Genomic DNA, 12,529 nt, shown 5'->3' with positions numbered 1-12,529 from the left:
CCAGTGGACCACCCCCCCCCACACACACACACACACACACAGACTATTGACTTGCTCAATATCCAGCAGCTTTTTTATTTTGATCGGGTCTGAATTTTCATTGCCTAGGAACTCAAAATCTTAAGCCAAGGTTCTTCAATGACTCGTTAGCAGATCTTTAAATACATCAATACATCTTTTAAATGCCTGTAAATTTGCAATCAAACTTTTGTATTCCATTGCAACAGGTAAAACAGAATCTGTCATCCTCATGGATTTCCAAGCCTGCAATTTCAGTGTATTCTTCACTTCTCTCTGTAAACCTCCTTCCCCTCCTTCTCTCATGAATCTTCACTTTTCGCTTCATGAACTTGTGTAACTGCTCTGGACCTAGATTAATTCATTCAAGGAATCTTTCTGCAACATCAGCTACTACTTTGATTATATCTGTCCTGTTGGATTGATTTCAAGCAGCTGACACCACATCGACCATAAATGCAAAAAAATAATTGAGTTTCTATGACTTGCTGAGCTGCCAGTGGCTGTGAAGAGGAGAAGAAGGGGGAGACATATCACACTACTTTCCCAGTTGCCTATTGCACTCCTTTAACTTTCCTCTGTTCATCTGCACATGTTATTGACTTTTAGGTTGAAGCTTTTCCTCTTGAACAGCTCATATTCTCTTGATGAAGGCATATGGTTTCTTCCACAGTTATGTCATCTAATTTCTTCATAATCGCAATCAGGATCAAAAAAGGAAGAGTGCAGGAATAATTGGCAATTTTTGACTTCATATTTCACCTTTTAAAAACTGTTTACCTTCCCTCCCACTGCACAAAGTCATATAGGAGTAGCATCTTTTAGGTGCAGGTTTTTTCTTTGTTGAGAAAAAGGACAAAACTCTCCATCCCTGCATTGACTTCTGAGGATCAACACAATCACTGTTAAGAATAGGTACTTCCTGCCTCTGCTTTTGTCAGCCTTTGAGTTATTGCAAACTCAACCTCCACAATGCCTATCACTTGGTTCGCGTCCAAGAGGGAAACGAATGGAAAACAGCATTCAATACTCATCCGGGTCACTTCGAGTGTCTTGTAATGCCTAACACCAACACTCCCGCAGTGTTTCAGGCAATGGTGAAGCATGTCCTAAGAGACTTTATTAACCAATTTGTGATTGTCTACCTGGACGGCATTCTGTTTTTTTCCAAAAGTCATGGTGATCGTGTGAAACAGGTCCGGCTCATCCTGCAAAGACTGCTAGAGAATCGTCTGTTTGTAAAGGGAGAGAAATGAGAGTTCCCCGTGCAGACTGTAACACAGACTGTAAAAACGAGAAATTGATTTTTGTAACGCATAACTTTGTAACCTCAGGTTGGTAGCTTGATTTATTGGAGCCATTTAAGCTTAAGTGTTTTTCTCACTTGACACTTTCACTGTGTGAGCCATAAAGCCTTTTTTTTTAATTTTTTTTTTTTTCAGTCAATAGTTCTACAGCCACTTCTGGAATCAGTTACCACTTTCACTTGTGGCAACTAACACATTTCAATTCCATTTTTCATTTCAATTTTATTTATATAGAAACAAATCACAACAACAGTTGCGAAGGGCAATTTGTGTTGCAAGTTAAATACCGTAAAATAATATAAAGACAGTGAAAAACCCCAATAATCATCAGATTGAGTATAACGTGACTCACTAGTGCTTCTAAAGTGTGCAGTGGCTCCGATGTCTGTTTCTATTTCAGCTGCAGTTTCCTGAGCAAAGTTGACCTTTCAATTTGTGTGAATGTTTCTCTGGAAAAATACTGAACAGTACAGTAGCAGAGTACATGTTGTTCTGAAAAAGCCAGTGACAATTTTATATCTTTCCTGCTATTAAGTATGTTATATTTAGCAACATTTGTATATGCCTTATTTGGAAGTACACCTTACATGGCTACCAACTGAGTTAAATAAGAGGTTCAGATTTGGTCATACACAGTCAAGAATACGTATTTATTGTCCTAATATAAAACTGCAAAACAAACATCTGATCTTATTTTTACAGGTACAACATTGTCACTGACTTCTTCTTTTTTTAATTAAGCAGTTATGGTTTATAATAGCAAGTGTGGCAACAGTCGCTATTTTCAAACTTTTTCCAGAATGGGACTAATTAGAGTGTGTGTTTATATTTGACTAAGGCAAATAGTCCTTGAGGTAGGTCAAGAGGTTGTAAGTAAATGACAGGATGTGTGGTCGGGCTGATTCATGAAATCTTAGTAACATTGGGAAAGAGAACTGACCCAGTCATCACCAACAATGCCCCTTCTGTTAACCACCACACACACAAACACACACCTGAATGGACGCCAGTGTACTGCAGAGGGGAGATGTGCACCATTGCACAACAAAGAGAGAGAGAGATAAATGCAGAATGAGCGAGAGGCAGAATAAATGCTTTTATATCTTCTATTTTATGACAGAACAACAAACAACAGTCTTTTGCTGACGCACAGTGCTACACTGGTGAGCATTGTAAGCTGGTGCAACTCAAACAGAAGTTTTCTGCAGCATTTAAAGTGTGTTAACAGAACTTATGTTGGATACTTACACTACTGGTCAAAAGTTTTAGAAAACCCCAGTTTTTCCATCTTTTATTGCAATTCAAGTCCAATGAATAGCTTGTAAGTGGCGAACTGCCAGAGATTTAAAAAAGGTAAGGTTACCCAACACTGAAAAATAATGTAGATTTCAGAATTATACAAAAAGCCTTTTACAGGGAACACAAAATGGGCTAACAATTTAATGCTGTTCTGCCACAATGGAGGTTGGTCCAGTCTTGAAAGCTGGTGCTACTAATTCCTACAGGTGTTCTAACCTTTCTGGATTACTTACAGTCCCATCTGTCTGCATAAAAGCAGTGTTGGAACACACTGTGGTACCATACCCTCGTGAGCATCAGTTGAACAGTATTGTACTGCAGAAAATAGTGTGTTGCTACAAAAATGGCGGGAAAAAGGCAATTAACAGTGCAAGAGAGATCACAACAGTCAAGGTGTCAGTGAGTACAGTTTCCTTCACCATCAAAAGGCACTTAGAAACTGGGGCAAACGCTGACAGGAAGAGGTCTGGCAACCCAAAGCCACAGCTGAATCAGAAGACAAGTTTCTGAGAGTTAACATCTTGCATGATAGGCGGTCACAGGACAAGAGATTGAAACACAGCTTAATGGCCCTACACATGAGCACAGACACACACTGGGCTAGGGATGGGTATCGTTTAAGTTTTATCCGATACCGGTGCCAAACCGGTACTTTTGAAACGGTGCCGGTGCTTAAACGGTGCTCAAACCGGTGCTTAAAGAATGGAGAACACAAAATTGGTCCAAAAACCTCTCATGTTCAGCTGTTTTTTTGTAAAAAGATAACAATGTTAGCCTTTTCTGCAGCTATGGGGCATATATGGTATCACTCTTGGCTGGAAGCAGTGCTTAAACAATGGAAAAAACACAAACTTTGTCCAAAAACCTCTCATGTTTAACTGTTTTCCACTTTTTCTTTGGTCATTTTAGCCTTTTTGGCCAGGGTGAAGGGAGTATCTGCCATCAAACAAGAAGACAGCCGCATGTAACTATGATGGTGTTTGCTAGTTCACCTTACATGCATTAATTTAATAACGTGGTTAGCCTACTCAACGTAAATTATACACGAACAACATTAAGCTACTCACGCAGAGAAGAATGGCTGCTGCCATCATCATCCGTCATCATTTCTGCTACACTGGCAGGGCTAGGGGCCAGGACTCTCCTCTTCGGGTTTTTGGGGGATGTTGCTAACTCCGGGTCCGATAACAGGCACCACACCCGCAGTAGATGTGCTCGGTGTGAGGTCTCGCAGCAAGCTATCAAATACGGCGCATTTCTCGGCTTTTAAAAAAAACGCTATGCGTCGCCAGGTGTTTCATCGGATTTGAGGTGTTACCTCCTTTGACAGTATCACAGTATCAGCTTAAAGCACTTGTTGCAGGCTGCTGAGTTTGCATCTTTTGCTGTGAAGTACAGCCAGACTTTTGACCGCTTCGCCTTGGACATTTTTAATCTGTAGCTCTGCTCTAAAAGAACATACGTACCTGGACTCGCCTACTATCCTCGGAAACGGAAAATGATTGGCTAGAATTCAAAGCGTATGACATCTCAGGGGGAAAAAAAGCACCGAAATAAAGCACCGAAATATGCACTGCTTTTCGGTCTGGTTACTACCGTTTATGTCAGAACCGGTGCGATACCGGTACCCATCCCTACACTGGACCTTTCTTTCATATGGTCTGCCTGTCACTAACCTGGAGATCTGTGACTGTGCACTCTCAGATCATATGCCTGCGTTATTCACTGTTGTTTTTACACATACTGCAGTTAAATCTCATAGGGTTATTAACCCCTCCACTGCCGTTCAGTTTCTGCTGCTTTTAAACCAGCTCTGTGGCTCCATTAAAAACCAGGCACCCTAAGGCTAAACCTGAGCTTTGGTTTAATGTTATCGAGCAGAACGCAGATGGAATCGTGGATCACTGGAATCCATTGATTCTGGTAACCACGTTGTTCTGATCCTGCTTGATTTAACTGCTGCCTTTGACACAGTAGACCAGAATATTCTCATATCTCAATTAAATGATCTAGTGGGTATTGGTGGCACTGCACTTAATTGGTTTAAGTCTTATTTGGCAAACAGAACGTTCTCTGTCAGCCTTCTCATTTCTGCATCATCTTCTGCTTCTCTGTCATGTGGCGTCCCACAGGGCTCAATTTTAGGGTCACCGCTCTTTTTACTGTATTTATTGTCTCTGGATTCCACCCTTAGAAGGCATGGGATCTCTTTTCATGGATTTGCTGATGACTGCCAAATTTATTTGCTACTAAAGCAGAAGGATGGTATCTCCGTAAAACCTCTCTTCACATGTCTAGATGACAGTAAATCTTGGTTGGCTTTAAACTGGTTTGTGTGAGTCCTCCTCTGTTATTACTAGCCTTGGTTTTAAGTTGACAGCGATTTTGAATTGGACAGCCAAATTAGAGCAGTGGTAATGTTCAGTTTTTACATTTAAGGTGACTGGCAAGAGTGAAATCTTTTCTTTCTAGGCAGCACTTTGAAACAGTGATCCATGCTTTTATTTCATATTGTCTGGACCACTGTAACTCGCTTTATGTGCAGATCAGTCAGTCATTGCTCTCACGTCTGCAGCTGGTTCAAAATGCCTCTGCACGATTGCTAGAAGGAACTCGTAAAAGAGAGCACATAACCTCTGTCCTGGCCTCACTGCACTGGCTGCCTGTGTCTTTAGAGTTCATTTTAAAATTCTTATGCTTGTTTTGAAATGCTTTCACAATCTTGCCCCACCTTACATCACTGAGCTTCTTCATCCCCACACACCCTGTCGGTCTCTTAGGTCAGCTGACCAGCTGCTCCTGGGCATACTGAGATCCAGGAGGAAGCTCAGAGGGGACAGGGCTTTTTCTATCATGGCTCCTAAATTCTGGAATAACTTACCCTTGCAAGTTAGAGAGGCCGCTTCACTGTCCACTTTTAAAACATGTCTTAAAGCCCATTTTTATTCTTTGGCTTTTGGCCTCAACAAGACGGAGTTTTTCTTGTAATTAAATTAGTTGTTAACTATCCATCCATCCATCCATTCGCTTCCGCTTATCCTTTTCAGGGTCGCGGGGGGCGCTGGAGCCTATCCCAGCTGTCATAGGGCGAAAGGCGGGGTACACCCTGGACAGGTCGCCAGTCTGTCGCAGGGCTAACACATAGGGACAGACAACCATTCACACTCACATTCACACCTAGTGACAATTTAGATTAATCAATTAACCTATCCCCACAAGCTGCATGTCTTTGAACGGTGGGAGGAAGCCGGAGTACCCGGAGAGAACCCACGCAAACACGGGGAGAACATGCAAACTCCACACAGAAAGACCCCGGCCTGATGGTGGAATTGAACTCAGGACCTTCTTGCTGTGCGGCAACAGTGCTAACCACCGTGCCACCGTGCTGCCCATTAGTTGTTAACTAATTCATTAATTATTTTACTTTTTTCTTATATTTGGATTTTATTTATAGATTATGTAATTTTATTATTTATTTCCAATGTACTTTGTGTCAGCTGTGGTTGTTTTAAAGTGCTTTATAAAAGATGATGATGATGACGTAGAAAGAATGCCACGGGTGTGTTCAGCTGTTATATCTCTCAAAGGTGGCTACTTTGATCAGTCAAAAGTTTAGAATACACTTTGGTCTATAAATTGATTCCATGATTTCTTTTCTAACTCCAATTGGTTATTTGTACGAACGACCAAAACCAACTTTTGGCCGGTGATGTATATCAAGAGTCTTATGAATTCTGAAAATGTAAAAAGCTCATGTCAGTAAGTATGCTGCTATTACGTTACAAGAGAGAAAAATTAACTCTTGCATTGATAACTTTCAGAGTACCCAGAGAGCGCCAATATATACTACCAGTTGAAAGTTTGGCACACATTCTTATTTAATCCAAAACATTTTCCCAGAGATGCTGAGCACTTGTTGGCCCTTTGGGCTTCACTCTGCGGTCCATCTCATCCCAGTGTATCTCGATTGGGTTTAGGTCAGGTGACTGTAGAGCCCAGGTCATCTGGTGCAGCACTCCATCGCTCTCCTTCTTGGTCAAATAGGCTCTTACACAGCCTGGAGGTGTGTTTGGGGTCATTGTCCTGTTGAAAAATAAATGATGGTCCAACTAAACTTGATGGGATGGCATGTCACTGGAGGATGCTATGGGAGCCTTGCTGGTTCAATGCGCGTTCAATTTTGAATAATTCCCCAACAACAAAGACACGGCGGGTGGAACCAAAGATCTCAAATCATCATACCAAAGCACAGATTTCCATTGGTCCAATGTCCATTACTTGTGTTTCTTGTCCCAAACAAATCTCTTCTGCTTGTTGCTTTTCCTTAGTCGTGGTTTCTTAGGAGCTATTTGACCATAAAGGCCTGATTCACAGAGTCTCTTCTGAACAGTTGAGCTAGAGATGTATCTGCATTTATCTGGCCTCTAATCTGATGTGCTGTTAACTTGCGATTTCTGAGGTTGGTGACTCGAATGAATTTATCCTCAGTGGCAGAGATGACTATTGGCGATGATGGACTGTCGTTTCTCTTTACTTAGCTGATCTGTTCTTGCCATAATATGAGTTCAAACAGTTGTCAAATAGGGCTGTCAGCTGTGTACCAACCTGACTTTTGCACAACACAACTGATGGTTCCTCGTGTGCTGAGAGACAAAGAAGAAAACTTCAGAGAAATACATTTTCTTTTATACAACCTACAATTGTGACCACTTGTCAGTTATGTTAAAAGTCAGTAAATAATTAAAGTGATCGCTGGGAAGCAGGATCAAGATAACAGCCAAAGAGCTAGAAATTGTGTCTGGCCAAACACTAGTTGCCCCTATGCATCATTGCATCTTACTGACACCACAAATCTCAACAAACATACCCAGATTGTTTGGGTGATAGCATCAACTGACAGAGACAAAGACGGAAACATCCTGAGAAATAACTGCACAAAGCCAAATGTCTTTCTTTTCGTACAAAGAAATGTAACTATTCTGAAGGTGGTCAGGTGAGAGAACAACACTGATTACATCCATTCTCTTTCAGTTATAGGCCAGAGGCCATCCCAGCTACCATAGGGTGAGAGGTGGGGTACACCCTGGACCGATCACCAGTCTGTCACAAGCCTTACACAGAGACAGACACTTACATTCACACCTATTGGTGGCCATTTAGAATTAACAATTAACCTAACCCCACTAACTATGAAGCCAGAGCACCCAGAGAGCACAAACACAGGGAGAACATGCAAACTACACAGAAAGGCCCCGAGCAGGTGGTGGAATCGAACTCGGGACCTTTTTGCTGTGAGGTAACAGTGCTAATCACTGCATCGCCAGTTTTTTTGTCTAGTTTGTGGATAGTTGATCATTTAGTCCGTTTATACATCATGGAACGTCATACAGGAGAAGAAAACTTGATCTGATTTTAATGTATAGCTGCTGCTGCTCAAGCCTCTTATAGTGAAGTTAACATTATATAACATCAGATGTGGCCTGAATCCTCTCCTCACTGACTCGCCTCCATCAACTTTTCATTTTACTTTTAGCTCTTAACTCTAATCACTTATATACTCCCACAGCCTGGCTGCAAGATTCACACTGGCACACACAAACACATACATTCATCCTGCTCTTGATGAAATCTGAACACAGTTTTTGCCCATATATGCCCACAGACAGTGTTGGGGAGTAATGGATTACATGTGTAACTGTATTCCGTTACAGTTACCGTTTAAAACGGTGGTATTCAGAATACAGAGCATGTTGATCAGCTTCTTTTTCTGAGCAAGAATCCTGACATTCCTTCACTGTCCAAATGTGTTTAACTTTTTTTTGGCAGCAATAAACTAAATTTAAGACATGTTTTATTTTAATTAAGTTACACTTTTTTATTTAATGTAAAATTATATTTTGTTTTAATTAGAGATGGCACGATACCACTTTTTTATGTCCGATACCGATATCATAAATTTGGATATCTGCCGATACCGATATGAATCCGATATAGTGTTTTTTAATCAACAAAACTGTTTTTTTAAATATCTTGCTGCATTTTGTATAAGTTCATACTCAAGTTTAAAACAACAACTACACTAAAGCTATTCTGTTATACCTGTATGCAAAAAAAAAAAATTTCATAGTTCAGCAATACTGATCAATCTAATAAACTTAAACCTACACCATCCTCCCTATTCTGGTATTTTAAAGAGTACTTAGCGTAAATATTAAGCAACCTAACTAATAGGGTTCCAACTCCCAGCAACAACAAAAATAAATAAATAAAAAATAGGGAACCACCCCTCACGCTCCACCTCATGATGCTTAATCGACGTAATCAACCTTAATTTGATGCAGTGTGAAAAAAAAATGCACAGAAATCAATTATTTTTCAAGAAATATTAAATAGATTCAACATCTTTCTTCAACAAAATTGCAGACTGCACAGATGGTACCTTCCCAAAGGAAAAAGTACTATAGCTTACTAGGGTATATATATTAGACTTAATAGTCACTATATACAGTAATTGACTTCTATTCATTTTGCATCAAATTAAAACTTTGGGTGTCAGATAATTATTTATTAAAAGCTCGACATTTTAAATGAGAATAAGAAAGAAAAGTATGTCTTAGGGCATGAACAGTGAAAAGGGGGCACAATCGGCCCCCCTGGCTAAACTTTGCTAGATCCGCCCCTGCACAGTTACCAGCGTCAGCTACGTAGAAAAAGATCCTGGTGTAGAAAGTAATATTAAATACATTCTAACAACAGCTTATCAAGCTTAAACGTGCTGCTGTTGTTCAGCCGCTGGTTTCCTCTTTCTGGTGCAAAGTGGGCCAAAAGCAAACAAGAGACAGGGACTCGCGACAGAAAAGCCGATCAGCTGATCGTTAAGCAGTTTCATGATTGAAGTAGCAGCCGGAGAGAGGCAGTCGCTCGTTAAGCTTAACGCAGGAATGCTTTACAAACATTCAGAGATGGACTTACACACTTGCTTTACTTCTCTCGGGGATAACTTTGTCGGAGATGAAATGCCGGGTTGCTAGCGAAGCTCCACATGCTATCCAGACCACCGACAGGTCCCGCATGCCACAGCCGCTCTATCACGTGATGCATACTGCTCCGACGTGCTAACGTTCTGAGGTGAGTTACGGCGTGTTGCAAGTTTTGTGAGGTGCTTTCGTGATATTTAATGGATCGGATTACATTTTTTATTTTTCTCCGATATCCGATCCAGTAATTTAGGTCAGTATCGGACCGATACCGATACGTAATATCGGATCGGTCCATCTCTAGTTTTAATTTACTTTCAAATTCTTCAGTTGCTGAATGGGCTGCATAGTTTTCATAAATTGCATAGTTCAGAATAGCTATAATTGTACCAGATGGTTGCATTCAGTTAAGTTGGACTAGACTGTAATACAAACCGTTCAGTTTGTCAACAATAAAACTGACTGAAATGAGAGAAAGACTGAGTGCGAGACTTTGATATTAGATAAAATGAATACTGATAAAGTTTACCTTTATGTACAGAATCTGAATATCGCAAAATATTTTTAAAAATTGCAATAATATCGTATCGTGCGTTAAGTATTGTGATAATATCGTATCGTGGGATGTATGGTGATTCCCACCTCTAGAATCTACCCCGATCTATTTGCTGTGTGTCTTCAAGGAAGATGATAAGGGAAAACGTAAAGTGGGTAAAATGTTGTTTTCCTGGTATGTAAGCCCACTTCCATGAGTATATCATCAAAAATACCAAAAACACATGTTGTAAATTTATTGCACAGTGCATTAAAAACTTCACTATCAATTCCATTTACAGGACTTTTATTGAGGAAAAAAAATCAGTGTGCAGATAGTTGATTTAAAACATTGACCAGATCCATAACTGCCTTTTGTGCCAGCTTGACAAAGCAAAGTAGCAGAGCAGCAACACTAGTCTCCCCTTCATTTGCAGAAAAATAAAGCATGAATGTCTCAATTATGGATTATGTATGTGTGTGCACCTACACTGTCTTATGTGGCAAAGTTTACCACTGTCATTTTTGTTGACATCTGCAGCTCCGCTCAGTTTATGCCGTGTTGTTCCTTGTCTTAGCTGTATTAAACACAGGATTCATGTGTTTACAGTTAAATGCAGAAATGTGCTAAAGGTCTGAATGTGTGGCTGTGATACAGTTGATTAAGCGGTCTGAGCTGACAGAAATCCAATACAGTACATCCAGAAGTCACAGCACATAGAGCTGTGGTTTATTTTAATAATGTTGTTTTCAATTATTAAAATACTCATATTGCAGCACATAGAGATACATAGAGAGTACATATTCTGAACATGTGTGTTATGCAGAGATGAGTGGAGTGGAAAACAGCAGACATCACTCTGACTTGACTGAACAGTATGTCTCCACACCTCTCTACATAACAGTGTGGATGACCATAGTGTGTAAAAGCTGACCATTTATCATTTTAACAGCAGAGGGAGATATTTTATATCAAGCCAACATCATGTCATGACTGTCTTTATGCAGATGCCCTGTCACTCACAGTGACAGATAAAGAGATCTTCACTGCAACCGCCAGCAGTGTCACTGCCGCAGTGCATTGACTGCTGTCACATCCTGATGACACCAAAACATCAGAAATATTTTGCAGCAAGTGATGTGTCATGCAGCTTTTTAGCCACCTTTGCCTCAGATATGCCTCATAGAGCTAAGAGTTGAATGCCTAGCCAGTGTGTCTAGTATTTTGTGACTGTGTGCTCAGAAGTCCTATTCAATCTGGGTCTTTTGGTGAAGAGAAGGATGTTTTTTTTCTGTTCACAGAAAAAGTAGAGCCAGTGGCCCAACACTGACAGCCTCTTGCCTTTGAGAGTCCCCGAGCTTTGGTCTGGTCTTCTGTCTGTGAGGGGTTTATTGTCAAAGAGTGAGGCCTTTCATGTCTCCATCTATCCAAGGAGAACCAGCTTCGGCACTGCTCTGGATTTATTTCCTGTGATAGGGGAGCAGCCTTGCACCCAGCTGATTAGGTCCGTCAGCAGGGAGGAGCAATACCCTGCATTAACCCCTGCCATGTATGTTCCAAACTAGTGTCCTCATCCTTTCTATTGTAGCGCCCATCTCTGTCACTTGGCTGTCTCTTTCAGCATTCTCTGTCTTAGTCAACCATCTCAGGATTTCCCATTGTCACTCTTGAGATTCCAGCATTCCCAGGCATTGCCTGTGAAATAAGCCAGAGCAAACAAGGTTCATGTGATGAAGCTACGGCCCCAAAATGTATGTGTTGTTTTTGATAGAAGAAGTCCAAAAACTAGATACAGTTTCATTTTTGACTGTTTTATGTGTTCTGATTGTAATAAAGGACCTTTCTGTAAGTGTTAGAGATATCATAGTTATTTTAGGAATTAAAAGCAACAGCAGTAGAGACTTATATATTTTTACTTGCTGTGTATGATGTGAACACATTGTTTGGTTTTGAACACAGGATAACTGATTTTGAGGAGATAGTTTGTTTTGTGAAGTCTGGGGTTTTGTGAATGTAGTTCAGATTTTTGGATTTGTGTTTAAGGTTTTCAGAAAATGAGTGGAGATTTCAAGACGTGTTTCATCAATTCAGAAAAACTGTAATTTAATAGATGTCTTGGGATATATTTTTTATACTCAAGATTTTATTTTCACATTATAGAGCAACAGAAAAGAAAGTGTGTAATGTAACACTTTCTTTTCTTTTCTTTTTGAAGAAAAGCTAAAATATTTTAGATCCTTCTATATATTCAATCTGTGTATAAAGTACCTCGTTTTCCTTATGCATATGAAATATTAATTTTTCATTTTTACAACATTGTTGAAATTAAATGAATAGAAAGATCAGGGGGCAGTACCTGTGGACTGGCAGACCGGGGTGGTGGTCCCCATCTT

Source organism: Haplochromis burtoni, unplaced genomic scaffold (genome assembly GCF_018398535.1).
Source record: "Haplochromis burtoni strain Fernald_Lab_line unplaced genomic scaffold, NCSU_Asbu1 Contig_67, whole genome shotgun sequence".
NCBI classification, from domain to species: domain Eukaryota; kingdom Metazoa; phylum Chordata; class Actinopteri; order Cichliformes; family Cichlidae; genus Haplochromis; species Haplochromis burtoni.
This window is presented reverse-complemented; position numbering follows the sequence as displayed.